The 25,129-nt window shown below is 47.0% G+C and overlaps 2 protein-coding genes across 3 annotated transcripts in view; one reads left to right on the top strand and one right to left on the bottom strand.

Moving 5' to 3' along the window:
- Positions 1–16,741, bottom strand: part of CCDC78 (coiled-coil domain containing 78) — a 434,980-nt gene extending 418,239 nt beyond the window's left edge. The window contains exon 1 of one of the 2 annotated variants that reach the window (XM_078662986.1): positions 16,645–16,741. The gene's annotated coding sequence lies outside the window, so the exon portion shown is untranslated. Of the gene's footprint in view, positions 1–6,662; positions 6,780–16,644 lie in introns of those variants that run through there. The other variant, XM_078662987.1, reaches the window with a different exon arrangement.
- LOC144784299 (WW domain-binding protein 2-like) overlaps positions 1–25,129 on the top strand; it is a 431,126-nt gene that overhangs the window by 139,478 nt on the left and 266,519 nt on the right. The gene's annotated exons all lie outside the window — the stretch shown is intronic.

Here is a 25,129-nt window from a genome sequence, read left to right as displayed (position 1 = left end):
GCAGCGGATTCGAAGCCTGTGTTGCAAGTCACAGTCGTTGCATTGTGCGGGGACCACGGCTTTGGTGCAGGCATCGGCACAGTGTCAAAGAGTGGCGCCGGCTCTGAAGTCACACTCAAAGTTGATGTGCTGGTTTCTTCTTTCTTAGCACAGCAAACTCACTTTCCAAGGGCCCAGGATCTGGATTTGGCCCTACTTGGCAGAGTAGGACACTGAGCAGGAAAGCACTGATGCTGCAGGTGAAGTCTTTGATGTCCCTGAGACTTTCAACAGGAGGCAAGATCAACTTACGGCACTTGGAGAAACTTTGAAAGCGGGATGTAGAAAGCAAGGTCCAGTTCTTTCACTCCCAGGACAAAAGCAGCAGGCCAGCATGGCAAAGCAAACAGCAAAATGGCAGTCTTTTCTAAGAGCAACACAGCTCTTCTTCCTGGAACGATGTCCTCAATCCAGAAGTGTTCTGAGTATATGGTGTCAGAGGTCCAGTACTTGTACCCATTTCAGTCTTTGAAGCAGGCAAACTTCAAAGAAAGGTCTTTGTAGTACAGAAGACCCTGCCCTTCCTGGCACTGGCTCCATACATACTACAGGGAGGTAGAGATTGCGTTGTGAAGGGACAAGCACAGCACTATTCAGGTGCAAGTGTCAACTCCTCCCACCACTCTAGGTCAGGAAGACCCAACAGCCTGGTGATGGGAAATCAGGATATGCAGGGCACACCTCAGCTCCATTTGTGTGACTGTCTAGAGGGAATTCTCCATTTGTGTGACTGTCTAGAGGGAATTCACAAAGCCCAACTGTCATCCTGACCCAGAACTGTATTCAGAGACAGGCAGGGGCACCAAATGGTTAAAGTGAGCAAATTGCCAACTTTATTAAAGTGGCATTTTCAGACCTGCAATTTAAAAACCAACTTTACTAAAATATGTATTTTAAACTGAGTCTAGAGATACCAAACTCATATTTTCGATCAGCTTCCAATTGGAAGATACACTTGTGAGATGTTACAAGGCAGCTCCAGTGCTAACCTATGGGAGAGAATAGCCTTGCTGTAGTGAAAAATGTATTTAGCAGGTTTTCACTACCGGTACATGTAAAGCACAGGGTTGCCTTACATGTAATAAAAGGGAAGGTTTGGGCCTGGCAAGTGGGTGCACCCGTCAAGTTGAAATGGCAATTTAAAACTGCACACACAGACAGTGCAGTGACAGGCCTGAGACATGTTTGCAGGGCTACTCATGTGGGTGGCACAATCAGTGCTGCAGGTCTACTAGTAGAATTTGACTTGCAGGCCCTGGGCACGCCTAGTGCACTGTATTAGGGACTTACTAGTAAATCAAATAGGCCAATCATGAGGAAACCAAATACCATTACATTTTAGACAGGGAGCACTTGCACGTTAGAACTGGGCAGAAGTGGTAAAGTGCCCAGAGTCCTAAAGCCAGTAAAAACAAAATCCAGCACACAGTCAAAAACAAGAGGTCAGAGGCAAAAATACAGGGGAAACCATGAAAAAGAAGCTAGGTCTAACATTCACCCTGGCAGTGATTGTGGGTGTTGCTTAAGAAGGTTTTCACCCCCCCCCCCAAACCAATAACCAAATTTCATACAAACTCGCCCATTGACTATCATTGGCACTTTATGCTTCTTTGCACTATTCCTACTTAAAACTTAAACAATTCATATCTCCTTTCCCCTAATTGGATTTGTGTTATTTTGGTGTCATGTTGATTAATACATTTTGCTCTATTTTTCCAATTCAGTTCAGGATTTTTATTGTTTTGTAGAACAAGTTACATACCTTCGGTAATGCCTTATCTGGTAGAGACTCTCTCTAGCTGCAGATTCCTTACCTCTAGATTTCCCAGGCGTCAGGCTGGATCCGGAAACGTTTGCTGAGCAATAGCCTTTGCGCGCGCCATCTGGTGGCTCCATTCGGCTACGCATGAAGTCGGCGGTGTAGTTAGCGTCGGTTACGACATCGCGGTACCTATATAGGCGCCAGCCAGGCACACAGACGTCAGTACTTTTTGTTTTTCCATGCCAGAAGCGCACAGCCACAAAGTATCTGATGTAGTCATGTGCCAAACTAGGGCCCTGAACAGGAGAGTAACCCTAGCTCTACAATATTTGTCCGCACAGCGGGGAGGCATGGGTGGGGCTGTAAGGAATCTGCACCTAGATAGAGTCTCTACCAGATAATGCGTTACTGAAGGTAAGTATCTTGTTCATCTGATAGCGACTTCTAGCTGCAGATTCCTTACCTTTGAATTAGATATCCAGGCCATACAATCCCGACAGTGGGTTGAGGACCAATACCTCAAACTATGAAGTCCTGCAGGACTGAACGGGCAAAATGCCCATCTCTGCAGACTTGATTGTCCAGGCAGTAATGTTTTGCAAGCGTGTGTAATGATGCCCACATTGCTACCTGACAGATGTATAGGACTGGGCCTGGAAGCCCAAGCCGTAGTCACAGCCTTTCCCCTGTTGGAATGGGCCCTTTATCCCTCAGGGGACTGCTTCTTCGCCAGGGCATGGCAGATCTTAATGCAGAGAACAATCCAGCGAGAGATGGTCTTTTTCTGCACTGCCCTTCCCTTCTTAGCTCCCACATACCCAGCAAAGAGTTGGTCATCCACTCGGAACTCTTTAGAGCAGTCAAGGTAGAACGACAATGCCCTGGTGGAGACTCTCCTCTGCCTTAGAGCGATGCGGGGGAACAAAGAAGGTGGGCAATAAGATGGATTGACAGAGATGGAATGGGGTCACAACTTTTGGCAAAAAGGAAGCCTGGGTGCAAAACACCACTTTGTCTCGAAAATAGATCAGATCGGGAGGCAAGCAAGATATTGCCCGTAACTTACTCACCCTCCGGGAAAATGTAATCACCACTAAGAAGGCTGATTTGATGGTCAACAGCCAGAGAAGACATTTGTGCAAAGGCTCAAAGGGAGCACACATCAGATATGTGAGGACCAAATTAAGGTCTCACTGTGGCATAATGCATGGCATGGGTGGAAACAAGTGAGCCAGCCAGTGAAAGAGCTGAAAAGTAACCCTTGAGAGTTCCCAAAGCAGAGCCCTGCTGGGCAATGGTCAGAATGAACAAAAGACCAATAGAAAGAGAAGCAGAAAGAGGGTCAATAGACCTTTCTGTACAGGATAATACAAATTTCTGCCACAGACAGGCGTATACCATCTTAGTGGAGGGACGCCTGTCTGCCAAACTAACGTTGCATACCACGTGAGGAAGATCAAAAACCATCAACTGCTACTATCAATCTCCACGCATGGAGTCGCAGAGTTGACAGGTTCGGGTGGAGGACCCCCCCTGCTGCTGCGAAAGATCTTCCCAAAGGAGGATCAATGCTCATCTTTGGATACCATACTCCCCTCGCCCAGTCCGGAGCCACAAGAATGACTTGGGCATGGTCACTCCTGATCTTCTTCAGAACCCTTGGCAGAAGTGGTATGGGTGGAAAGGTGTACAGGAGACCTGAGTTCCACTTGCAATGAAAAGCGTCACAAGTGATAGCCGCCTTGGAATCTCCTTTGCGCAGAACTGCTGACAAGGCACATTCTCTTCAGAGGTGAACAAATCTAACCAAGGTTCTCCCCACTGCTGAAAGAGACCTTGTGCCACCTCCGACTGGAGATGCCATTTGTGATCCGCTGTAGGCATCGACGGCTAAGTTTGTCTGCTCTGGCATTCAGAGAACATGCCAGGTGTTAAACCACCAGGGTTATGCCCTGCTATTCCAGGCATGTCCAGAGACTCAGGGCCCCTCGAAAAAGGGTCCACAACCCCACCCTGCCCTGCTTAATGCAGGACCACATGGTGGTGGTGTTGTTGGTGAACACCTGAACTAACTTCCCTTTGACAGAGGGAAGAAATGCCTTCAATGTCAACCGAATTGCTCAGAGCTCCAACAAATTTATGTGGAGCCTTGACTCGCCAGAGACTGGTGTTTTCTGATCTCCACCTCTCCCAGATGGCCGCCGCATCCCAGAAATGATGCATTTGTCATGACTGTGCAATCTGGTTGGTGAAGAGAGAGGGGTCTAGTGTTGACCCAATCATGGTTCGTCAACCACCACTGCAGTACTTTCACACCCCCTTCTGAGATCTTATCCACATTGGTGAAATTTGCCTGATGCTGTGCCCACTGGAACTTCAAGTTCCACTGCAGAGCCTGCATATGACACCTGGCATGCTTTACTAATAGGATGCAGGAGGCGCAACAGCCTCAGAGTCAGTCTTACCAAAATCCAGGATAGAGGTTGAAATATCGGTATCATAGCCTGAATATCCTGTACTCACTGCTTGGGAGGATAGACCAGAAACTGCACTGTGTCCAGAACAGCTGAAAGGGAGCGTCTGAGAAGGAGTCAGGGATGACTTTGGCACGTTTATAGAAAACCCCAGCGAATGAAGGTGGTTCGCTGTAGTCTGAAGGTGGGAGACGCCTGCCTGGGGCAAGGACGCCTTGCATAACCGTCTCCCAAAAAGAGTGGGAGAAACGGCCCAATAAGCATGTGGTATTACCAACCGCAATGCTAGGGTGGAAGAAGAAAACGTTTTATTCCCAAATGAATCCAGCCCCTTGGATTCCCCATCCGGGGGGGGGCAGGGGGGGATTGGGCGGTAGGGAACGCATCCTGGGACGTAGAGACCTGCACCACCAAACTTTCTGGGGTGGGGGTTTTCTGGGGTTGGGTCACCCGGAGCTGGGCAATGGCGGCGGGTGATTGTCCTATTCACAGGAGCCCCTGTGCTAGGCTTGGACCATGTGCCTAGAAGGACATCAGTAAGCATTTCATTAAATGGTAAAAGGGGTTCTGAGGCAGAAGCCCCAGGCTGAAGCATCAGGAGATTAGTCCAGACCGCCACTGAGGGCAGCTCCAGTACAAGGACCTCAGCTGCCCTCTTAGCCACCATGGCATAAGATGTCCCTTCCTCCATATCCACAGTTAGCAGAGGGAGCATGCCAGTATCTTGAGAAGTGTCCAGTCGATTGACTTTTCCAAGTTCCCCATACCAGTCCAACTCTTCTTGAGAGTCAACCTGGTGATCAAGAGGGTCCAAAGATCCCTCCTATTCCTCTCCAGAGTCTAGCATATCCACAAAATGCTCAGGTGACAACATAGAACCCCTAAGTTCAATTGACGTTGAAATGGCGTCGAGCGACGTCATTCCGGCTCTGTGTCTTCAGGGATGAGGATGGAGCTGGCACCACTGATGGGCCCCAACGGTACTGCAGGTACCGACTTCAGGTCCGACGCTGGAGGAGGTTGCGGTGGTATGAATGGCGTCGACTTGGATCCAGAATAGGATCCTCGAGTCCCCACCAGTGCCGTGGCCTGGAACTGAAGGTGTTGAATCTGACTGGTCCCCTCCCGATCCTGTGGGAACTGAAGGCTCACCAGCGGGGTCGGCCCACTCAACCACGAGGCGCATGTCCTTGTAAAACTCTTTAATCTGAGCAGCGGTTGCTCCAGCTCCCGGAAAAGGAGGGAGGAGCGAAGTCGACTCTGGCTCCAGCTCCACAGAACCATGCCTAGTGTCAGTGCTCCTTACCTCCTTTGTCGACAGATGACATCGAAGTGGAAATGGAGTCGGCTTGGACTTCTTCTTTTTCTTTTGGCTCTTCCCCGAATGTCCCGATGACCTCGAGTGGGATGAAGAGGACTTTGGGCTACGGGGCTTAAACCCTGTCTTCCTCAAAGACATCCCTCGCACACGAAGTCTCCAAAAATACAGAAGTCGACAAAATATCAAGAAAAAACCTGCCAAAAAGCGACAGACGGGTAGATCTTCCAGTATCGGCGCTTAACTGGCACAGAAAGAAAAGAACTAACGTCCGCCTGCTTGGGTGGTGCCTATATAGGTACCGCAACGTCATAACTGCCACTAACGATGCAGACAGCGTCAAATGAAGCCGAATGGAGCCACCCCACGTTGCACGCAAGGGGTATTGCTCAGCATAAGTTTCCGGATACAGCCTGACACCTGGGAAATTCAAAGGTAAAGAATCTGCAGCTAAAAGTCTCTAACAGATTTTTACTTTATTACTGTTTTGGTACTGCATACATTCTCTACACATTGCCCTAAATTAAGCCTGTCCTCTCTGTGTCATAGCTAACTGGGGTGTTGAGTCAGGCTAATTTAGTGACTTTAAGGATTCACACTGAGAGGGGTTGTGATTCTTTCTTGAGGTGGGCGGTTTCACCCAAATTATTAATCCATTTAATTACTATGCCTCTATAATTTTATGTATTTCTGTAAAGCGTTTATATATTTTTGGGTAAGAAAATATCTGAAAGCAATTCCAATCGTAAAACTAAGAACCACGCTGTTTGGGACCTGCCTTGTAAATTTGAGGCCTTGCACCAAATTTAGATGGCGAAAACTCAGAATTTTGTCTGGATGTGCATGTTGTTATTCCAAAGTATTTTGAAAGTTTTTCAAAGAGTTTCGGCAATAGTTGATAAAAGCTAAGACGCCATTTGGATGGAGGAGTGGGCTCTTGCTGACCTTTAATGTATTGTTGGCCAATCAGGACCACGAACACGATGGCATTCATAATACCAGTGAGGTAGCAAGACTTTTTAGCAGATGCAGCCCCTGATGTGGGCAAAGCAATCTCAGGAATATTTACCTGTATCCTCAAGGCCCAAATACTGAGATTGAAGACTTTATATTGTTACCAATAAAGATGATGTGAAGAATGAACACATATGAAGATACTCTTGTTGTCCCAAACTACCAGAATCCTCAGAATTGGTCAAGGTAGATTTCACACCTTTACTAAATGTACATGGTAACACAATAGGAGATGTGAATAAAGAAGGAAAGGTAGTCCAGTATTATGAATTGCTGAAAAGAACAAATAACATAATTAGTGGCTTTGAATAGGTTTTTCTTGAGCACATTCGGGTATAAAAGTTTAAATGTACATTACTTTATGAAGCAGTTTTTCTGTAGCAAGAGCATAAATCTTCCCACACTACAGTATACTCCTGGAGTTTGGATGCAGCAAAATGTTTGTTCTTCTGGAAGACGGGACAAAACTGTCCATCGCCTAAAGTTGTGGTCCAGAACTTATGACAAATATCTATTGTTTAATTGAATGAAGGAGCTGAGCCTCCCTTGATTACATAGGTAATTCTTGACACTGGGTAACTGAAAAAAATTATAATGCACATTACATACAAAAAACAATTGCTGATTTCTGGATTTATGAAAGTAAGCGATGTCACCAGCAACGACAGATAAACCCTCAGTCAATTCTCTTTGTGATCCTTGCATTCTCAGAGAATTACACTTGGATCACATTTAATTGTCTTTCTTCTATTGCTAAATGTATAGACTGCAGTATGCTGAGTATATATAAACTGAAGATTATTCTTAGAAAGATCAAGATGAATGAAGTATATTTGTAAAATATAGTGCATAGTTCTAAACATTCATGAAATGGTGCACAATAAATAGGATTGACATATTTGTGTACAGTAAGACGCTATTGATAACGTTTATTGTACCTCATAAATATTTTTCTTATTCATCTATTACACTAGAGAGGTAAGTCCTGTCCTTGAGTGCAGCTGGCGCTGGACATTTTTTATCTGCCTTATTTGCCTCAAAAGCAGATCTTCTTAGAAATAACATTTGAGTTCAAACTCCGGAGACACAATGATGCTGCATAATGCAGTTGCAAGGATAGGAAAATACCATTTACAAAATCAGAATTTAGATATCCTCAAACTGATTGTAAAACCAAGATGAAACTCTTACAAATGAGGAATTTGTTATCACCTGCCTGTTCGTAAACGATGCATTCGGCTTCAGTAGCTCAAGGTTCCTTTAATGTGGCTCATTCTTCTATATCGCCAAAGTGAAACTTGGCAGAACTTGAAATCACCAGTGCGATTGGCACCCTCTCTTCAGGAAATAAATTAAGATAAAATAGACAACAGAGCTGCTCTAGCCAATGTCTGGCTTCACTTTTGCCACCGCAAAGGCTATGCAACATGCAGATTCCAGGATTCTATTTATGTATGCACACATGTAATACAGTGCACACTTGCCTGGTAAGTAATAGAAAACCTTCCCACTAGATTCAAACACCTCAACTGCGCTCCTTACCTACCAATAAATCTAAAGGATACATCAATGTTGTGCCCTCTACTCATGCAGATGATGATGGTAAGGAGTGGTGTAGGAGGCTGCTATAGTATATGGTGCACACTTATTTAGGTGAAGCACCCTGCACTAATCCAGGCAATCCTTACGGTGATTTTAGTGGCCTTAGACAACCATAAAAAGCTCTCTAAGAGATAGCTGTGGAGAGCAGCCTTCAGGCTTTGTCCAGGAGTCTTAAGCAACTTAATCCAATAGAACGAATCATATAGTGTAAGTTAAACGAAAAAGAACCAAACAGTGTAGTTATAAAGAAGTGGAATTTGAACTGCGCCCAAATTCGGGACTTGGACCAGAAGACTCAGAAGAGCGGGGGACACAAGGAACCACCCAAGGTAAGTACCCAGGAACCCCCATGGACGCTGTGAGCAGAGTGGAAACATCGCTGCATACTCAATGCAAGTCAATGGGAAAGCAGCAGTTGACGTTTTTAAGATGGACCCTTCCCAGTGGACTATGAAGAAACCCTGTGGAAGACAGCAGGTTGGAGAGTCACCCCACCCGTGTATACCCCAGATACCAGGATACCTACACCAGGGAAGCCGGTGGCATTGGTGCGAAGAGACATCAGAAACCGCCGTAGACCACAATGAAAGACTTCAGTAAAGATGTCGCTGGCTAGAAGGTGAAAGAGTCCAGTGGAATCCAAGGGTGGATTCTTGAAGAGGAGTGCCTGCAAGCAGAGGGGACAAACTCTATACCACTCGGACGTGACCAGGAGGCACAGAAGACCAATGACCACTGATGCCGGACGATGCAGGAGTGATGACAGTGACCTTGTCGCTGCAGCTGTGAGGACCAGGCGATGCTGTGGAAGACCAGGAGCCATTCATGATGTATGCCACATCGGAAGTCGAGAACCAGAGGGTAGGTGTTCAGCAGAAGCATGAACAAGCCTTGGCAGCAGCAACAGACATGGTAAACGAAGAAGGTGCAGCATTGGGACCAGCAAGTTCCTGGGGACTCACCAAAACGCAGGAGAGTAAGGGCAGCCCCTAGCAAGCAGGGGAGCCCACTGAAGCCAAAGAAGACCCTCAAGAGGACCCACAGGCCAAAGGCACAAGAATCGCAAGAGGACGTCGAGCAGCTCACCAAAGATGCGGGCCCACGGTGCAGAGGATGTGGTGAGGCTGAAGATCTTTAGGGGAAGAGATGCTGGAGTCTGGAGCTGCTTGTAGACCGAAGATCTCTGGACGGTAAAGTTAACAAGCCTTGGCAACACCAAGTCTACACAGTGCATGAGGGTTCTTTTCCAGCAGTTCCGACAAGGGATAGTAGCCTCAAACTTGCTGAGAAGACCTGGGCAGGCCTCGAGGGAGATGCAGAACCACCACCTGTGTTGCTGAGCCTTTCGGAGTCCGTGGGACATCAGGAGCAACTGACCTGTGAGCTTGGTAGCGGTGCATGTAGATGCAGGGGAGTGACTCCTTCACTCCAAGCGAGATTACATAAGGTGTCTTTGATGCCCAAAGGCCTAAAGAACCTGGATGAAGCACCAGCACAGACTGCGCAGAAGACTGACAGGACAACGGGACCAGGAGCAGCAGGAGATCTCCTTGGTGCAGTCTTGGTTCCTGGCGAAGTCCAGTGAAGTCCAAGGTGCCCAGACGGTTGAAGCTGAAGTGAATCTGAAGAGCCACCACCAGGTAAGCCCTTAAGTACCCTAGGGAAAGGGCAGGGACGATTCACGGAGGATTCAAGGATCCCTCCCAGAGGAGGGGCTGGACAGAGGGGAGTATACTCCTATGTCCTTTTTTCAGTTTCACACCAGTGCGGGAGCCATAGCCTCCCTGAACTATTTTTTTTTTTTATTTATTTATTTATTTTGTAGAGCGCGTAGTCACCCGGAGGTATCCCAGCGCTAAAAAATCTTATCTCCTGAGTACAGTGGACCAAGGGAGGGGGAGAGGGAAGGAGGGACAAGGAAGAGGACGGGGAGGGCGGAACAAGGAACAAGATAAGGGCCAGGAGTGATTCACTGTGGGAAGAGGTGGGTTTTGAGCTGTTTCCTAAACCGGAGGTATTGAGGTTCGAGACGCAGGGCTCGGGGGAAACTAGCTCAAACTTGAGTATGCAAGGAGGGCTGCAAGCAATAAGTATCCCTTCCGGAGGGCTGAGGCTCCTCGGAACCTGCACGAGGACTGGTTTAGGTATGCAAGAAGGGCACCAAATGTGTCCTTCAAGCAGTCTGGTGGCGCTAGCAAGCTCCCCCACCCCAGTCGAATACTCTAAGTCCTGTCTGGGAGATGGTCACACCTCCTTGTGATAGGAAACCTACCTTTCTACCTTCCCCTGCTCGAGCTCAGCTCAGCAGCAGGAGGGCAGAATAGTGTCTGTGGTCGGCAGCAGCACTAGCTTGCTGTTAGACCCTAAAAGACTTGTACTGGAAAACAGGGGGGGCACCCTAGGTGAGCCTCCCAGTACATAGGATCCTACTTCAAACCCTGGAATCGGTTTTGGGGTAGGATTCCAACATGTTTGAACTCAAATATGACCAATATATAGTTAGATATCTCATACTTGACTTGATGTCCACTATATTTATTAAATGGCTGACAGCACTTATAAAGTTTGGAGAATCGACTCTGAGTTTGTAGAGGGACGCTGCTCATGCAGGGGCACCCTCACACTTACCAAACACCCTGCCCTCAGGACTGGAGAGCCTGCCATAGGGGTGACTTCACGTGTAGTGCCCTCAGATATAAGGAAATCTATATCTGTTGTGAGTGCTGCTAACACCAACTTACACAGGCTGCAATGGCAGGCCTGTAGTCACAGTTTGAGGGGTCTCTCATGGGTGGCATAATATATGCTGCATCCCATGGGAGACCCCTGGTGTACATATGCCCAGGGCACCTTAGGACCATATACTAGGGACTTAACTGGGTACACCAGTAGCCAATTAGGAAGGTACCAAAGTACTTGCCACTGTTAAATTTAGGGAGGAAACATAGTGTTTGGGGTCCTGATTAGCAGGATCCCAGTCAGATTAGTCAGAAAACAGATTAACACCAGAAAAAAGTGGGGATAACCATGCTAGAAGGATCCTACCTTTCTACAAGGGGTCATTCAAAAGGAATTGATAGGTAATAATCCAAGGTTTTATATCATGATTAGCCTTTTTGAGGTAGCTTGCAATCAAAAGAGATAAAATGTAGGAAGGAAGAACATTATTGGCGTATGGGATAGTGCTATATTAGAATCTTGTCATATACACCTCGAGAAGCGAATGGGCTACCTAATGCTAGATCACCGGTTCTAGAGGACCAACTGATCAGCTCACGGGTTGGAAGCATGAGTATATTAGAGGCTGGATACATTTAGAGAGAATCAACCGCAATGGATCGCACACCGCTAGCCCCCGGATCACCCCTAAGGATTCTGGTACGTATAGTTCATGAGTGGTTCACCTCAGTAGGTGCAAGTGAATACTTGTTGTTGTGAAGATCTCTAGACCCGAGACATGGCCGGGTTTCGGGATATCTTCCCTCATCAGTAGAGAACGTATTTGGGGTGGAAAAGAAGGCCACCAAGCAACCGTCACAGGCCTTGATGCCTAACCGGCACGAAGGTGCGTCATCCAGAAGCTTGTCAGCTTAAAGGCTCAAGGGAGCCCATTTGTAGAATCAACCGCAATGGATCGCACACCGCTAGCCCCTCCTCCGGATCGCCCCTAAGGATTCTGGTACATATAGTTCATGAGTGGGTCACCTCAGTAGGTGCAAGTGAGTACTTGTTGTTGTGAAGATCTCTAGACCCGAGACACGGCCCGGGTTTCGGGATATCTTCCCTCATCAGTAGAGAACGTATTTGGGGTGGAAAAGAAGGCCGCCAAGCAACCGTCACAGGCCTTGATGCCTAACCGGCACGCAGGTGCGTCATCCAGAAGCTCGTCAGCTTAAAGGCTTGAATGCAAGGAAGTCACAACTGGCTGCTTCTTGGGATCTCATCTTCATTGGGGCCAAATTCCGGATGGATCTGTGTATTGTGACATTGCTGTGCTCAAGGGTGTTAAAGATTCACTCATATCTGCAGGATATTCTGGCTGAGCCTGTTCAGCCTGTCTGCCTTTGGATGAAGGTACAAAGCGACCTGGTGTCAACAATGTTTTTGGAGCCCTGGCCTCAGTGGCACCTCAATATCCTCAACAGGTTAATTCTGGGTAAGTGAGTGCCCAGTGTGCATGATTTAACATGCCTTTAACCAGTGACCCCTATGATCCGAGAGGAATTGGGGTGGTGGCGCCAACGATGGTGGTTGGGGGGCCTGGTCAGGAAAGCTCACAGATCAGGGTCTGTTGCAGGTGGACCAGAGTTCCTGGTCGTCCAACTGGAGAGAGTTGGAGTTGATTTGGTTGGCTTTCCTTCGTTTTTACCCTTCCCTGAAAGACAGGGTGTCATAGTCATAGTTTAGACAGACAGTACCACGGTTAAGTCCTATGTCAACCGACAAACGGGGGCGAGTGCTTGGTTATTATATGCAAATGCGGATCAATTATTTCTTTGGGCTTAGTTGACTGTGGGGTCTTTAGGCCCATGTTTCTTCAGGGAGCTCTGATTTGTCGGGCTGATTGCCTGTGCAGGGAGATTCCCACCTCTCAGGACTTTTGTCTTTCTCCCCAGATCTTTGCCAAAGAATGTCAATCGTGGGGTCACCACCTGGCGGATCTGTTTGCAGACCCTGGCAATGCACTTCTTCCCCATTTTGTTCCTGTGGACAGGAGGATTTGGCTTCAGGAATCGAGGTCCTGGCGCGTAATTGGCTGGTTGGTCTGCTGTGTGCTTTCCCTCCATTCCCTTTGATCCTGAGGTGTCTACTTTGGGTTCAGAGGGAGAAGGCTCAGGTGGTTCTGTTGGCTACAGCATTACCCCGCTCTGCTTAGTATTATTTTTTTTATTTTAATGATCTTATGTAATATTCTCTTTGCAAATGTTGTAAAGGTTTTAATTAACCACATACAATAAATATTTACTTACTTGCTTAGTTTTCTCTGTTGATAGAGATGAGGATGGATCAGGACTAAAGGTTTCCAGTGGTTCCATCTCCCCTGAGATTTCCATGTCTCCAAGTGCCATCCCTAGACAGGCGTAAGTTGTTGGTTTGGCAATTGAGCAGGGGGGTCTTGATGCTACAGGGTCTTAGCCTCTGTCTCTTCTTCTATGCAGGCATCCATTCACTTGTCTACCAGGTCTTCTTATGCTAGGCATCAGAAGATGTTTCAGGCCTGATGTGATCGTCGGCAAGTGCTTCCTCTTTCTGTGTCCCTGCCTCAAGTGCTGGACTTTCTTCAGGATAGGTTACAGTTGGGTTTGACCTGACACACTTAAATTGTAATGGTCTGTGATTGAGGCTTTTCGTTCTCCCTCAAGAGGTCTGGAGGATGATCAGGGTCTTGTTTTCCAGCTATTTAAGGGCTTTTCTAATCTGCGACAGGTTCCCCAGGTCGCTGAGGAAGCTTCTAATCGTATTGTAATTGTGATAATGGGCGCAATTAACAAGTGATGCATCTTTGGACGCCCTACCCCTACCTGTCAGCAGTCAGCTTGAAGGCAGCAAGACAGTGATACTTATTTAAATGACACCCAGCTGCGGCGCAACACAGGGGGGAGTTTCAAACGTCACCGGTGTAATCTAAAATCATGGTTTAGCCCCGGAGCGCACGGCCGCCATACGTGCTTCCGATGTGCTTTCACGTATCTTCCACTTATGCACAGCAGACTGTCAAGCGTTATTGGCACCCGTGTTCTGCTGCGCAGCGCTTCTGATGACCCTTCACATTTTACACTTGTTGGTTTCACACTGACTAAAAAATTACTTGCTTACTGCAAAAAAGGAAGACATGACAAACTTGTGACTGACCAAGCCCATGTAATTATGCTGGCTGCTGTTCCTGCACTTTGTTCGTGTCCGCGCCAGAAATTACGAGACAGAATTTAAAGTTGACAAACTCGCTGCAGCGTTGGAAATAGACTACATTGCAGCCTGGATTAGTTTCCCGGCCCCAGTCTGACCCTCAGCCAAGTTCAGGCACGAAGCATGTCATCATTATTACTATAATAATAATAACCCTTTTCCTTCTCGGCCTCAGTGAAAGAAGTTCCCCCTTCTTCCCTCCGTATATTTCAGGCGTTTGCCACTGAAGTAATGGTATGGTCGGAATTGCCAGAAATAAACACACATTCCCTTTCTAAGCAACAGCACCTTCTCCCAGCTGGCTCGGGTAACCCTCATTCCTTTCCCGAAGGGAAGACTTGTTCTGCCTCTGACGTCCCCCAATCCATATCGGGGAAAATTTGCGTTTTCCAAATGATTTGGCTCGTATTGGACGGCCCCTCTATCCCTGGCATGCCAGGGATCAATATGGCTGCATCATGGAAAGACATTAGCACTCATTTACAGGAAAAAAGAATATATGTAGATTGTTGGCCTGGCTGTTGAAATGTGAGATAAGACATGCACCACTTATTTATCTGGAACTGGTACTTCCACTGCTCTGAAGTTATTTCTTAAAGCTGAAGTTGTATTTCACTTAGAGAAAATGCAGTGTTATGAAACTACTTGACGCACTTACATTTTCTCCACTTTGTACGATTCCAAAAAGTTCCCCTTAAACTTGGGATAATCATTTTGGAGTTTATTCTGAGTGGACTGGCATGGTTATTTCTATTTTATTTTTGGGTTAATTACCGCTGCACAATTACCATTTTTGAGATACCTTCATCAGCTTCATCCCAATTAACCTCAGGGCGAAAACTGGAAGTATTCCCGATGTCTGGCTTACATCCTCCCACTGGTAAAAAAAAAAGTGACATGATGGGGAGCCACGGCCAACTGCCAATTAGGTCAAGGGAGCCACAGGTTGAATACGTTTGGGAACCACTGCACTAGAGGCATGGCTGTTTCCATGGCTGAGGTACAGGGGGCTTCTTTACAGGATATCTGTCAGCCTGCCACTTATTAGTTCCTTCAACGTTTGAGTCCCATTATCGGGTGGTCTGGGGTCCTGGAATTGTTGGGTTCCAAAGTGCTGAGCTTTGTGTTGTACCCTGTTTTCTGATACCTCTGGATTAAACTTGTGTTGTCATATGCTGTGAAGCTGTCCTGGTCTGTTTCTTGGCTTGGGTGTCATCTCACAATGTGAGTCATCACGGCGAGAGGGATGAAGGGGTAATGCTGCATTTACTTACCAGCAATAGCAATACTGAGTCCTTCTCTCGCATGATGACTCATGCTCTCCTTCCCACCTTTTTCGACTAGTCCAACGGTGTGGGGATTGGATTTGGTACGAACAGGAGGTAAGGAGTGGGGGGTTGGGGATTTTATGCGTTGGGGAGGTTTGTGATTGGAGGCACAGGGGCTTTACTACGTGAGACATCACGGTGATAGAAGGACTCAGAGTAATGCTAATACCTGTAAGCAAATGCAAGCATTAAACTGCACTTGAAGGAACAAGCAGCCATGTGATCAAAGCAACATAAAAGAATATACGGGGTAAATAATTGTGCAAACACTAGAGAAGATATCTTCTGATGTTCACCCTCTCTGTGTGATTAAGGCAAAGTTGCCAATACTGGTGTATCCCCCAGTGGGTCAAAGTGCATTAAAAAAAGAATGGGAACTGTGATGCTGTTCACAAGGGGGCGGGGGAGTGAGCGTATGGCCGTGGCTAAATAACAAACATTTTGTACCTTTTTCGGTCTTTCACCTTCTAGTTCCTGCACTATTGTACATTATGAAACCTCGATTAGTTAATGCACTGCACCAGAGAGCCATAGAATTGAATCCTAGTTGGTGCAGTGGAGAATACTGACGTGTATGTTTAGGGCTACAAGGTCCCAGACTGTGACAGGAAGCACTGTGAACATGTATGTCATTATTTTAAACTTGCATTACACATAGTATAAGATAAGCTGCTACAGAACGTGCAAAAAGCTTTAGGATAAACAGTCTTTCCAAAATATGTTTTTTGCAGACTGTACTTAGTGCAGTTGATTTAAAAGCACACACTTCACATCTTAGCTGGTAGAGCTCCCTTACAATACTTCTCAAAAAGAATACATGGGTGTCATCAAGAAGCTTCAAGTGATTCCATCAATTAAAGCCAATACCTGCTTCCAGGTACGCTTTACATTGCTGAGTGGCCAGTTGCGAACATTTACATTTCTTTCAGGCAAGCAGGCACTCAGGCAAGAAGACTTGTTTAGTTGCCAGCCGCTCCCTGGGTTTCACAGCAGAGAAGTCTCCCTGCGTTAGCTTCAGCTGAAGCATTTCAGTTTCGGAATTCATTCTAAAGCAACATTTCCTCGCAAGTGATGATTCGGTGCACACTTCAAAGGGTAAATGAACGGTTACAAGTGCACTGCTTAATGTTCACGCATGCGCATCACATAAACACCTGTTGCCTAGTGAAGTAACATTACGTTAAAACTCTTCAGTCCTACCTGTGCTACTGCATCCAGCCGTCTCCTTGGCAACAGCGGAGTTAGTTAAACAGAGAAAAACTCATTTGCCCTAATCTTGATTCTTAGATTACGTCGCCCATATTTGAGCGGTATTTTTACGCCTTAAACCAAATGAATCGAACAGAGAAACTACAACTCGTTCGAATTTTAATTAATTAAACGCAGTAGTGCAAAATGCGAAGTATTAAAAATGCTGCCCCTTTACCTCATGTATTATATATAAAGGCTTATTTGTTCAGACTGAGGAAATAACAAGCTAAACATGCTTTTGAAAAACATGCAAGTATTTTTGCTTAGTGCTAGCTGTATCTGACAATATGTGTACCAATCTGCACTCGTCACATGTAGAAACAACCTTCCAATGTGGCTGCTCTATTTTCCATTATCCCTTGCATCGGTTCATGGAGCGAGCCCCTCCCTGACAACGACGTTGCATACGTTTATCACGTGACGTGGACAGCTCCTCAAACGAATAACTTTAGGGTATCCGGGGATTCCTTAGGTTTAGATTTACAGATTTTGATAGTTTTGGGGTTCGCGCGTAGAAGGATTATTATTAACTAGTTAGGAACTTTAGAGAGATTAGCTGATGAGAGCAGCATCTGGACCATAGGTAGGGCACCGGGCGCCCCGGATTTGTCGGGACAGTCCCGGGTTTCATTGTCCCGGCAGATTTCGGTAAAATTGGCTCATGTCACGCTTTTTTGAGAGGGTAACCTGCAAACAGTAAGAGGCACCTTTTTAGATGTTCCAAATCAGGGTTAGTTAGTAGCTGTTACGAGTAAGCAATTTAATTAACAGGTATGATGCTGGTTTTAAAATTACATTTTATTTATTTTCTTAGTGCTTCTTCTGTGTTTCTGTGTTGATGAGCGCTGTCACACTTTGCCACTTTGTTGATGTAAAATTGTAGACCTTCCTCTATTTTTGTGGAATGTCCTGGTTTTTGGGTTGCGCGATCTAGTCCCCTTACCATAGGGCCAAGGGAGGGATAGCGCTTTTCGTGGGGGCTGTTGCAGAGCCCGTTTGGCAAGGAGAGGCGTGTGTCCTACAGTGGGAGGATCTTATTTTCGGCATTTAGGCAGGGGCGCAACTAGACTCTAACTTCGGGGGGATTGCTAACACTCCCAGCCAGGGCTGGCCCTAGCACAGGTCGCACACGGTGCAACAGTCTTTTATGGCGCTCTCGCCCTCATTTCCTCCTCCTTGAATTTCCTTACTACCACTCACCAACAATGCACCTCATCCCTCTAGAGGACCTTTCTGACAAAAAATTCATTTTTTTAATAGTGCTCACACTCAATTCTGTGATTTTCATGGTACACATTCTTTGTAGCAGGAACATTAACCCTCTGCGCTGTGTGGGTGTAGGGAGTGCCCATGTGAGTGCACAGTGAGTGATGCAATAGTGTGAGAGTAGGGTAAGAGGAGTGACTGCTGGTTGAGTGAGGTGATCATATGAATTTGGGCGCGGATCTAAGTGCAGAGTGGGACAAACAAATGAATGGTTAGTGATGGGCTTGTTTGATTGAGATTGCAGATTGAGCAGTGAGGGGTAAAAGTGAATGAAGTGTCACATGAGTGCAGGGTGAGTAATGTGCTCATGTGACTGCAGGGGGAGTTACAGGGTGAACAGTGTGAGTGCAGAGTGATCAGTGTGAGTGCAGGGTGAGCGGGTGAATGGTGTGAGTGCAGGGTTATCAGTGTGAGTGCATTGTGATCGCTGTGAGCGCAGGGTGAACGTGAAAATGAATGGCGAGAATGAGGATAGAGTTGTCTCAACGCAGGGTTAATTCCCAGACAATTGTAGTAACTCAGCATGTTATTGACGGCGACGTAGGGTTTCAGATATAAGTTAAAGTATTGCCATTATGGCCTTCATCAGGGATCGAGGGTTGAGGATTTAAATAATATGCTGATCCTGCAACAAACTTCCAGTCTTATGATTAGGGTTGCCAGATCTTTTGATATCCCAGACTGTACAAAAATAAGCAGTCACCTAAAACCGTATTTTCAGCACTCATCTGTGCATACTTCGAGCAGCAAATATAAATAGAAAGTACTTTTAATGGTGTTCTAGGGATGCCTGAATGATCCATGACTGATAATTAAAGGGAAGAAAGACATAAAAGTCACATTACAAATAAAAACATACTTTTGTATTTATAATTCCATTTAGTGTCAACACGAGGTCTCTGTGGGCTCTTTAAACAACACATGGCTGTTATCTGTTATATTCCTTTTCATGAAATGCATTCGGAAACGTAAGCAGTGAGGGACAGATTTACTACTTCTGACGCATCTCTGCTAATCAGCAGGGATGCTCCAGAAGAGTTGCGATGCATATGCTATCCCGTGCGCCACCACTGATGCACCGCATTTACAATGCGGGGCACCTTGGCGCATGGATGGGCAGATGCGTGTCGTCGTCGCAAGCGTGACGCAGCTCAAGCAAGGCAAAGGGGTGCCCTATCCCTAACATGCTGCATCAATCCTTATGCCTGCTTCAAGCAGGTGCAGGGTTTTGACGCAGCCTCGCCTTAAAAGTGACTTAGTGAAATCTTGTGCTAAAGGTGCAAACTCTTTAATATGACCACAACAATTTCCTTATTTGTTTCAAGAAATTGTCTTGAACCTAATTTCTTTGCCTGTGTCTGATCTACTTGATTACCAGGTGCAAATCAATCGAATCCCATAAGATAGCTAGAAACGAGTAAAAGTAATTTTACTTTTCATCAGAAGTCCTCCACTCTTTAAAGAAATCTCTAAAGGAAACCTGCAGTAATAAATCACTAGCATTTCTCCGCTCCAATGGTAGGACCAGCTTATCAGAATGGGCTCCCAAAAGACTGGGAATTAGCAATCAGATATTGACAGTGTAAGAAAGTGAATTATTAATATAAATGGATTTTAGTCCACCACAAGTAATAAAGTCACTAACCTGTTAGGTCCAGGCAAAGGTTTCAATAATTTAAACTTGAACTTAGCTCCTGATAGGTGTAGCACGGAGCAGACAGGCTTAACTTAGACAAAATGTTTAAAACATTTATAAGTACCAAAACAGTTAAGAAGTCGAAAACAACACAATAAAAATACCCATCCATTTTAGAAAAATAGAGGAAAATGTCATTAACAAAATGCATCAAAATGACAAAAATCCAATACGGGAACCGAAGATTTGCTTCTTTTTGTGTTTTAGAGATTTAAAGCAATAAGGGTCTTGAAAAAGTAAAGTGCCAATCAGTAGCCTCTGCTTTCCGTTGGCCGGGACCTAGCTGCGATTTTAGGTCAACCGAAATGGAGTGCGTGTCAGGTACGCCAAGCAGGTTCCTCCCAGTCAAAGATTTAAGCTTAGGACGTATACCCTGAATTGGAAATTAAAATTGTTCAGCAGAGCACAGCTGCAGAAGGTGACCAAGGTAGTCCTCTCGAAGCAAAATAGCAGTTTGACGAGTTTCCTCCAAACCGTTGGTTTTGGCAAAAAAAGTTCAAATTTTGCACCCAGGGGAGGCCTCATTATCCATATACTTTTTACCGTATAGCCTGAGACGCGGTCTACATTTTGGTTTAGTTTCTTGCTCGGAGCTCAGAATCCTCCAGCAGGACAAGACTGCATGGTGTATCCAACTATGAGCTCCTCAGGGTTGGATTCCTTCTCACCAAGGTCCTGCTGAAACAGATTGGCTGCTGTGGAGACAGTTCAAGCGGGAGAAACTTGTTTCTTAAGTCCAGTGAAGTAGTGCTTTGGTCGGTTTGGCTCAAGTGGTTGGTCACGGTCCTCCGGCAGCTGGGAGTCTGACTTTTTCTATGTCCCACAGTGTGAGAAGTTGGCCTGATAGGTGATGTTTCCAATTCTGGAACCACCTGTTATCAGACCAAACAATCCCTTATGGTGTCTGGTTGTAAGTCAACCTTATTAGACAAGCTATCCTAGGGGTAGCATGGACTAAGCAGCCTAAAGGCTTAACTTAAGAGGTCGTGTTAAGCGAGCTGTTTTACCACATACAATCCTGTATTATCAAATGAAAGGACACCACACAAGTATATATTATAAAAATATATGTATTTATTACTAAAAACAATCCCCAGTATTCTTTATGAATAAAGGGGCACACGCGTTAAATCAAAAGCACAGTTTAAACATACAAAGTTGCACAATTATGGATGAGGGCGGGGGGCCACTCAAACCATATACTAAACAAGTGGTATAAGAGATACCAATCGAACAGTGGTTAGGCCTAGGGCCTAGGGAATCGCTGGGAGCAGTCGGGACAAGCAATGCTGAAGTCGGGAAAGGCCCACGGGATTCGGGTGCAGTGCGGAAAGCGCACGCATGCACCAATGTTAACCAATGGTGCGTAAAAGTTGTAAAGTTAAAGTTTAAGGACACTTCCGCTGAACCTAAAGGAACAAAACTTAAGACACAGACCCTAGAGATGTGTAGCAGTGTGGGAACACGGGCGGAGCAAAGTTACCTCACCCCCAGGAAGCGGGTGCACAGGGTCGAAGTTGAGTCGGGTTTCGTCACGCAGGCTCTTGGTGCTTGAAGCTCAAAGGGCTGCAGGCGGGGTGAAAGAGAAGTGTCCGGTGGAGTCCAAGGGTGGACTCAAGTCGAAAAGTACCTGAAAGCAGAGGGGACAGAGTCTGGGTCACTCAGCAGTGACCAGGGTGGAACCAGGACGGAACCAGGCAATGTCGGGCGCAATCAGGTGGTCGTCGAGGAGCTTCTCTCCGCTGTCACATGGGCTCTGGGGCATCTACGACGTCCAGGAGCAGGTCACGATCTGTCCCACGCAGGCTCTCGCCGTCGGCGCTGTCGGCTTCAAGATTGGAGCAAACAACACTTGGCAAAAGCAATCCACGCGGAACTGGGAGATTGCTTCTCACTCAAACCAGGAGGGTCAGAGTGGGGGCTCCTTTTCAGGGGAGCTGGTGCAAATCTGGAGCAACCAGAATCGCAGGTCGAATTTCAAGTTTCGTTGGCACAGGGGCCACAAGCCGGCTGGCAAGTGACCGGGCCCACGCGTTGAGCCAAAAGAAGCAGAAGGGCCCCACGCAGCACTCGTCGAGTGTGGAGGGCTGAACTTCGGTGCAAGTGTGGCTCAGGGTTGGGGCTTCTCAAACCCCGGTGTACAGCTTCGAGGGTCACTCGTGGGCTGCACAGTCAGCGTCTCGTGGTCTTTCCAAGATGGCGTGCCCCACGCTTCCGGTCGCCTCCACGGGTCTCAGCTCTGCAGGGACTGTGGATCGGGCTGTTGGAAGGCAGGCAAGCTTGATCTCGTCGATCTCTGTCGCTCGAGTTCCGGCGGGAACTGCGACAAAGCAGACGTCGATGGCTGGATGGTGCCTGTTTGCACAGGGTGGTCACTCCTTGACCACAAGGGAGATTCTTCGGGCTTCTACGTCGAGTAGGATGTCGAAGGGTCCAGAGTTTCGTTTCTTATGTTTCATCAGGATAATCTGAAGTGCATTGGCACTGCTCCCAGTCTTATACTAATTTTGGGGGCTGGATTACCTGCTAGGTCCCCTCCTATGGGTGGGAACCAGGAAGGGGGTGGATACACCCCTTTCCTTTGATCCAGGCCGCCCTGGCACGAGGGCTGGAGTGCCCCAGAACCGGTTTGGCCGGATTATGCAAGGGGCAGCCTTGTGCTCCCCAGGCAGTGTCTGGTTTCTTTCAAACCTCCCCGCTACAATCCACTATCTCCTGTCTGAGGGGGTGTAGCACCTCCCTGCGACAGGAAACCCTTTGTCCAGGCCCCATTTGGCTGAGTTTCGGTCAGCTTCAGGGGGTCAGACTCGTGTCTGTGGCAGAGGCATCCATTTTGTGGATCCAAGGTCCTTTTAGAAATTAACCGCATTTAAGTAAAGTAACATGTCTTACCCCTCTAGAGGGGTGGAATGCTATCCCCGTCGCCAGAACTGGCGAGGGGATAGTATTCCAAATCGTATGACACCTTACACGACATGTTTTGATAAAGCCAAACCAAAGTTGCTGTATAACCGCGAGGATTATAAGGCGCTTAAGAGTATATGGTATGGCATTATCCTGAAACAGCTTAGGGAGTTGTTCCCGACAGCTGCAGACAGGCTCAGCTCATGCTAGAGCTCCATCTCACATTAAACCATGCACTCTGCCTCCAGGATTGATGAGGCCTTCCATAGGAGTGGCTCACAGGTTAATATGTGTCCAGATATAGGTTTAGATATAGGTATACTATATCTAAGTAAGGGGTGATTACACCACCTTACCCCAGCTGAGTGATCAGCCAGTTGTGTCAATTTAAGAACCAGCCAGGGGTGGCAAAAGATATGCTGCAGCCCCTGGTAGGCCTTGGTGGCCCTATGCCCTGGGCACCTATAGTGCATTATACAGGGGCTGACAAGGAGTCCATTTCCAATTGTGGTAGGTGCCTATAGCACATGTATCAGTAATTTAGTGAGAGAACAGCAGGCTGGGGGTCTGATCAGCAGGCCCACAGCCTCAGTAGTCGAAAACCAGTGAAGCAAAAAGCAAAAATTTGGGGTGACCATAGGATAGCAGACCCTACTCTCCTACACACAGCTTTTCAGATATTGTATGAAAAGTCCTTTTAGACACATCCAGTGGTCCCAGGACCTCAGGGATAGCAATTGGGGGTCAGGACTCACACCAACAGGGTGCAGGCCAGGCCCAGTTGCAACTGGTCTGGTGGGTTCTTCAGAAAAAAAGCCTCTTGCAGCTTGTGTCCCTGTAACTCCTCACAGGAGGTCAGCCGGCTGACCCTTGGAGTCCAATTTGTTGTCCTAGTTACAAGTGGAATCAGCATCAGCACTTCAGGTCTTCTCAAAGGTCTCAAACAACAGGTGCTGTTCTTTTGTTCTTCCGCAGGCCCAGGGAGTGTTCTGGGGATCTTTGTGTTTGGTGCTCGCTTTGTAAGTTTCCCTGGCCAGTGGATGGAGTGACTCCTGGACACTCACTAACCAATGGGGAAAAAGTCCCAAAAGCAACCCTCTCAATTTTTTCAGTATATCCTGTTTGCCTTACTGCATATTATCCCACATTCCACAATTCTAGGGAAATCCAAGATGGCACAGGCATTCTGCCTCCAAAGGAAGCCTGTGGGTTAGCAGTGGGTGTGCTTTGGGTAATGAGCAGTTACCTCCCTAACTACCAAAAATGGGTCTTGGACCAGCAGCCCTCCAACTGGGTTGGTGCTCAACTGGCTACCCTGGGCCTAAAGAACAAAGGATGTGCTTTCCTAGGGTCTCCACTTAATCGATGAATGAGCAGTCTTCACCTCTGTTCCTTAAGTTTACCCCCCAAAAATATAATGAAAGAGCTATCTGTCCACGCAGTCCAGGGACATAGGGGCCGATTACGATGGTGGTGAATCCGCGACCGCCGGGCAGGCGGTCGCGGATTCACCGCCATCACCCTTAAAATTTCCACCGCCATATTAGGATGGCAGTGGGAAGGGAAAAGGTACTGCGGCGGACAGAAAGATCGTCCGCCGTGGTCCCGCAAGGCGGGCCTGTACCGCCCGCCTTGCGGGACCAGGTACAGGGGGTCAATGGAGGCGGTGCCGTGCAGGCACCGCTATGGGTATTTGGATGCCTGTCTTTTGCGTCTGAGTTTCCGCCGCAAAAAGACAGGCGGAAAAAGCCTTCGGGGGCCCGTTGCGGGTCCCTAGGGGGGTGGGGTGCTGCACGTGGGGGGTACCTATGGTACCCCCTTCATTTCCATGTACAAGGTGGCAGCCAACGCACGGGGCCTGCCACGTTGTACATGCAAATGTGAAACATGCATTTTTACATTGTGGCGGGTGCTGCCACCCACCACAATGTAAACGTACAGGATGCGCCCGCCAATGTGGCGGGCGCATCCTAATTTGTTTTGCGGGACCGCAGCACCTATGGCGGGCGGTCCCTTTTGCACCACGATGGCACCATCGTAATCGGCCCATTAGGTCCTTGTATCTAAAGGGAATTTTAATAATGCAAGTTTTAAGAAAGTGAGGTTGTGTGTCACTAATTAACTATTGCTCATGCTCCTTGTCTGGGATGAGTGTTAGAGGATAGCAGGCTTACCATAGAGAAGTAGCCACAAGCGTCCGAGTAATACACAGCTCACTGACTTCTCAGCAGTGTGCATGTACAAGGCATGATAGAGTGACTGCCAGGCAAAACAATACCATCCGTGCTGTGGAGATACAATGTATTGTCTGGTTGAATTATTCAAAGATACGTGCTCTTTCACTGATCATTAAGAGACACGTTATACATGTATGGAGAGTAGGGGCTAGAAGACAACATCCAATGTATTCACAAAGTTAATGTGTACATTTTCATAACATAAAAAGAGAAAAAATACTGTTGGGTGGAATTTTTCACTGCAGATCTTCCTTTATTAAGCATATAATTAAGAGGCAGGCATCCATGGTCTCAGGCATATCTGAGCTAATTGTGATGTTTTACAGTTCAC

This window comes from Lissotriton helveticus, chromosome 10, assembly GCF_964261635.1.
Source record: "Lissotriton helveticus chromosome 10, aLisHel1.1, whole genome shotgun sequence".
Taxonomy (NCBI): Eukaryota; Metazoa; Chordata; class Amphibia; order Caudata; family Salamandridae; genus Lissotriton; species Lissotriton helveticus.
This window is presented reverse-complemented; position numbering and strand designations above follow the sequence as displayed.